The sequence below is a fragment of the Chiroxiphia lanceolata genome, chromosome 12 (genome assembly GCF_009829145.1).
Source record: "Chiroxiphia lanceolata isolate bChiLan1 chromosome 12, bChiLan1.pri, whole genome shotgun sequence".
Lineage (NCBI taxonomy): Eukaryota > Metazoa > Chordata > Aves > Passeriformes > Pipridae > Chiroxiphia > Chiroxiphia lanceolata.
Genome location: NC_045648.1, coordinates 5,554,920 through 5,561,422, shown reverse-complemented (window position 1 = coordinate 5,561,422; position 6,503 = coordinate 5,554,920).

Sequence of the window (6,503 nt, the reverse complement as noted above, 5' to 3'; positions counted from 1 at the left end):
TTCTGGTTTTTAGGAGGATTGTCTTTTTTTTTTTAAATACAAGTGAAAATAATTAATTAATTTCTTACACCAGACTATCTGTTGTATTGTTCAACACATTTTGTGAAAAGCCTTCTTTGAATCAGGTAGTTCTTAATGATTGCTGGGCAAATAAATAGAAAAAACAACAGCCCTGGAAAGCAATTTATGGAAAGAAAGCATGAAGAGGAGGTGAAACCTAAAAAAAGTTACATCTGAAATGAGTTTTGAAGGAACATATGCTCTCATGCAGCAGATTTTTCAACCTCATAGGAAATATGGTGCTGAAATGAGAATAGGTTGATGAAAGGATGGATTTGTTTTCAGTGCAATTTCCTGTACATTTACATGTGAGTATTTCCCCCCTTTCCCCTGTGAAAGGCTTTGACTTAATGCTTGTAGAGGTGTGGGAGCCAGGACACCTACATTCCCTTCCCATTTTGGAAAGGATTCACATTTATACTGATGACTCCGTTTATCTTCCCGTGCCTCTGATATTTGTGATAGGTACAATAATGACCATCTTTGCCTTAACAAGCCTGTGCTATGGCTCATCAGATGAGGATATTGTGATAAAATCCTTGAATTAATGCAAAGAGTGGTTATTATTTCGCAAGATGGATAGCCCACAAAATGCCACTTTGCTATTTCTAGTGACTGGCACTTGTTTAGCAACACAGAGCACAATTTAGAGGAGGCTTTCCAATTCCTACTGGATGGGATCAATTTGACAGAAGCATCAGTATCAGGAGATCCTCTGCTAGGAAAAGAACTATCGCTCTCCACTGTCTTTGCCATTTACAGGAAGGATTGGTGCCAGCAATTTGACTTTCATCAGCAATAAAACAGAGAAGGAAAAAAAAATTAAAAAAGGAGTCGCAAATGATTCTATAATGTCCTTGAAATTAAATTAAAAATAGCCATCACTGCCAAAACTCAGAAAAGGACTCACAGCTTTTTTACAGTGCCTACTACAATGTGGATTTATGATTGCCGGAATACTGCTTACTGTATAACAAGTGTAGTATTAAGTGCCATATTGGACTACCATATGGCTACTAACCTCAGAGGTTGGTAGCAACTATCAGTGTAGAAATTAGTGTGCAGAATGAGCCTGAGGATAAAACCAGTTATCACTCAAGCATGCTATATAATTGGCTGTAGCAAGAAACTAAAAAATGTCTCGGAAACCAGATGGATTTGAAATGTTCCATTATTCATAAACACTTCTTTTTTTTTTTTTTTTTTTCTGCAGCAATACTTGTTCCTTTCCCAAATATTCTGTTGTTAAAAAGAATAATTACCATGCAGAAGCAAAAAGTAAGGAGGATAAAAGTCCTTGCTGCTGGGAGGAGGTGGCGTGTGTCTGTGTTTTGGCCTGGGCAGCCCCCCTGTGCCCACAGTGCCTGGGCTGGGGGCAGATGCTTTGTGCCAATTTCTGCAGGGACTTTGCTGCTCTCCTCCTGTGGAGAGAGACACTGGTGAGGGTGGTGTGGATATGTGTGGTGATGTTATTAGCAGCCCTCCACAGCTGTGGAAACTCATCCTTTACCCAGTGTTTCCCTCCTTTTTGATCACACAAATGACAACCATTGTAATCTCCCTGACAGGAACTGCCTCCCCAGAGGACACCACATCCCCCCACGCTCACACACTCCCTTCCTCTCCCTCCATTTCATCCCACTCCTCCCACCCCTTGCCTTCTCCCACTCCTTCCCCAGCTGGACCCACAGCTGAAGCAGGAAAAGAAAAGAAAAGAAAAGAAAGAAAATAATAATGAAAAAGACGCCTTTTTTTGGTGTGTGTGTGTGGACATGATCTCTGCATGTAATATCAAGGGGGAACAGAAAACAGAACTTCAATATGCAGGAAATGGACACAGGAAAATCCACCTAAACTCAGATCAGGGCTGGAGAATTTCTATGTGGGGTGAAGAACAATCCCTCCTGCTCTTGCCCCACAATCAGTCTCTTGCAAATAACTTTCCCTCTCCAGAATAATAAAAGACACAGTCAAGCTCTTATTTGTATGAAATAGAGGACACAGGGAACCTCCTCTTCCCATCATGCAGTTAGCATTCTTTGGATTTAATTCTAATAATCCAGCTATGCTTGGAAGGCCAGTTCCAGCTGAAGAAGTAAGCCAACACATAGCTTCATCTAACAAAGCAGGCTCAGTGTAGTAGAAAAAAAATCTCTTGGTTTGGCCTTTCTCTGAGCTGTATGCTAAGATCAAAGATTGAAAATAGGGATACTTTTAGGATTTGATTTATGGCACACATAGATTTGTGGTAAGGAGGAAAATAAAAATTTTTGAAGAATCTGAAATATATTTCCATTGGAACCTCAGTAAAACTTCAGAGTTGAATGTTTTCCGTGTTTGGGTTTCGGTTGTTTGTCTGGTTTTTTGTTACTTTTGTATGGGAAAATACACTCTGGTTCAAGTGAAAACTATTGAGAAAGTGAAAATATTTTATTACCTTTTCAGATTTGAAAACTGTACAATCAAAGTTATGACATAAAATGTAAGAAAAAAGCAAAATCATTGATAATAGAAAGAAACCACTAACTTGCAAATATTTAATTCTGAAGAGAGAGCATTACAACACTGTTAGACTTCTAATCCGAATCAGAGCCATTTTCTCTTCCAAAAGTATGCAATTCCAATAAAACTACAATTAGCCAAATATCTTTTTCCATCTATTCAGGAAAGAAGGAAGGAAAACCTCACCATGTAGTGGTTTGTATTTCTTGGTCAAAGGACCAATGGAGCACTGATTTAACTGCTGAGTACAAGGCAGTTATAAAGGATTGACTCAACTTACTTTGAGTTATTGTATCAATACTGATATACACTTTGGGCTGATAATGTATTGAATGCTTCCCATGAAAAAAATTGTAAGGATAAATTTGTGATTACGTGTGATAGAGTATCTGCAAGGGCTACTCAGACTTGGGAAGGATGGGAACCTGCTCTAGGAAGGTAATGATAGAAGTTAGGGCAGCTGAGATACCTGCAGGCTGTGCATACATCCTATCTTCAGGTATGTATATTGACCAAGAACACTGAATGGAAAAAGTTTTTTCATAAAACTCATCTCTGGAGGTACAATACCTCCATCAGAGGCAAAATTAAGCTCAGAATCAAAGCATGTATATCCCCTTTGGCTCTATACTGGTTTTATTCCTTAGTAAATAATTTATATTTTCTTCTTCCCTGAACAACAGTTTGGTAAAACTCACCTGAAATTAACAGAATTGCCTTAGGTATTCCACTTGTCCATTGCCAAGGGCCCATTGCCTTTTTCTGCTTAAACTTGGTTATGATTTAGACTCATTGTTCCTTATAAGATCCAGGATAAAATGCTGAGAGATGAAGATCAAAATACTGAGACAAAAATTAATTAATGAGGGATTTGGAAGATGAATAAATGGATAATAAACAGATACAAAGCTCAGGGATTCCGTGGGGCTGTGGAAGTTTGCTGCATGTGTATCTGTGTAGATCTCTTGTCTATTCACTGTCATTAAATATGTTTGGCCCAATAATGCATTAAAAAACAAGTAAGAAACAACTTACAGTGGTAGGCCCTGTACAACCAAAGCAATATCTATCCATCTATTAAATCTGTAGATAGTGTTTTAGACTTAAGTTATGGTGTTGCACATACAGGACATTTATTTTATGCATTGGCAGCAATACTGTTCTAGCGTAAAACACTTATTTTATGGTGTGCTGGTTTTGGTGGAAAGTTGCATGAATCTACTAATTCCAGGTCAGCAAGAGTTTAAAAGCTTCCATGATCAGTCTGTGTCTGACCTGAAATGTGCTTTTGTCAAGACAAGCTATCTAGAAAATTTAAAAGAGAAAGAAATGTGTCAAGGAAGCATCAAAAATTGGTGTGCAAAAAGGTGCGTTGGAATGAAACACCTCTTACAGACACAGTCCTTCTAGTTTCAGACATCTCATACAATGGTTTTCAAGCGTAAAGCTGCCTCTGGCCCTGGTGTGGGAGGAAAAATCTTACTTTCAAAGTTTCCACTGAGAAAAGTAATGTCATATTAAACTATTTGTATTTGTTTCATCATTCACCTCTTTTAATATTTTTGTTTCCTGAAACCACTTGGGGGATACTATTAGGAGAAATTTCCAAGAGAAGCAGCAGACTCTGGTCAATCCATTGTTTATAGGATGTTAACTACCTCATCCATGGAAAAAGCTGATGTGTTAATTGGCTTAACGAAACAGGACAGTAATTTTCCTGTTTACTTCTGAATGCTGGGAACTTTAATCTGAAATTTATTCTAATTAAAGAACGTGAATAAAGAAAGAGGAAAATATCAGTAGGCAGGGACCTTCATCTCTGGATGTGGAGTGCCAATAACTGTAACAAATGTCTGAATCTGGCATCCCGAAGTATGAGCGTGTTCAAGGGAGAACGAGTCAAGCCAACCTCTGTGGTGCGTGAAGGTGAAGGAGATGCCCAGGAGGTGAGGGCGAACAGATGGGAGCGAGAGTGCTTAGAGTTTGGGCAATAACTCTGTTGTTTAGATCTACTTCTTCCCTGGCTCTCCTGGAGCCCTCTCTCACACGGTAGCACCGGCTGGCCTGTCACCTGAAATGTCATGGCTGCTGGCAAAGCCTGCCCGCTCTTCCGTGGATGTGCAACGGGGGACAAAAGCACACAAAAAGTGCTGGAAGGTGAAGAGCTCTCCAAGTCCACACAGTGTGTGCACAGACCATGACCTTCCACACCTTCAAGCAGCAAAGAGTGGTGGTCTGTGAGCTCCTTCCTGAGGTATGTCCCCTCTTCCTTCCTTCATGTCCACTCTTCCAAAATACGTAAGCAAAGAAGTTCAAATTCCTTGTTTATGCCTTCGTGGAGTGAGAAGGTTAGAAAGGTCAGCCTGAGATTTTTGGCACTGGAAAAATATGTTGATATTAATTTGTTTTCAAGATAAGCACTGGTGGTGGGTTTTGGTTTTTTTCCTCTCAACAGACACTATAGAGCCGTGGGATAAAATATCTCATCGTTTTGAAAATCATGCATCAAAACAAGGATATTGAAATGTTTGCTATAAGACATCACAGATATAAGTGTCTCAAAATTAGTCTTACATTCTTGATCTCAAGGAAGAGACAAATTAAGTCCATTTGCTCTGTGGAGATCAAAGAATCATTGGATTAAAACACAGATCCCAAGGGCACATCTCAAGCCTGCCTCATGGCATGATGATTTTCAGGTGTACATGAGTCCTGGTGGATATCTGTGCAATGTGCATTTAAAAACCTGATGTCTGATCCCTTATACTGGTCCATATGCACAAACATTATTCCCTTCTCCCCTCATCCGGGAGTTCACAATCTGTCATGATAGAAGGTTTCTTTTACCTTTGGATGCATGGCCAGACTGTCTCTTTAATATAATATTCATCAGCTTATAGATTGCTGTGGAAAAAAAGAAAAAAAAAAGTGGATTTGTGGCATAAAGGGGAGAAAAAAATGAAGGGAAAAAGAAAGAAAGAAAAAAAAAAAGAAAGAATGGCATTCGGAAAAAAAGGACAACCCTGTCAAAACATGACAGCTGATCCACTGCCTGTTTTATGCTATTCATAGAAAATGCCAAATTCTGCAAATAGTAACCACATGTACATCGGCTTCGCAGACTCAATGTTCTGCTGCAAAATGAGACGTTCTGTATTTTAGTGTGTCATCAAAGGCAGTGAAAATATCACTCCAGCCTCCTAGGCTTAACCCTCTGGTCTCTCAACTGTTAAAAGTTTAATTCGATGGCGGTGGGAGAGAACAGCAACACATCCAGCTTTGTGAGCGGTGTTAACGGAGCTGCCTAATGTATGCCAGTTGCACATAAAGTCAATTAACAAATCTGTTACCGCGCCATTTTTATTCATAGCCATGAGACCATTAAAGCGACAAGACTGCATCTGACGTTTATGATCTTGTTCGCATTGCCAGAGGAAGGAGGGGTGGGGGTGGAAACAACTTTGTGGCTCTGTAGCATGAGAGAAATAGCACCATTCACAGACATAAGGGCTCTTGAGCAAATGCCGGAGCTTCTGAAGTCTTTTTCTCATCTCAGTCCCATCCCTCGTCTGTGTCCCCCTCCTTTTTCCTGGTCCCTCCTCCCCTTACCGACTCGCTTGTGCCTTTTCAGGTTTCATTTCAATGCAGAAAGATTGGCTTTTTAGTTCAAAACTATAACGTAATTGTCCTTTTTTGTGGCTGGCTGATATTCCCTTTCACTAACATTTAAAAGAGTACTTATGCTGAATTGAATATGGGATGGGAACAGCTCCTGGCGCTTTTGTGTGCAATGGGGATGGCTTTGAGAGGCGAGGCTTGAGCTTCGGTTGGCTGTGTCCTTCTCCATGAATGCTTCCAAGATCTTCTGAGTGACCACTAGCTCTGAATAGAGTGTCCTGTCTAATCTTCTCCTCCTCAACAAACAGCCTGTGCAACAGCTA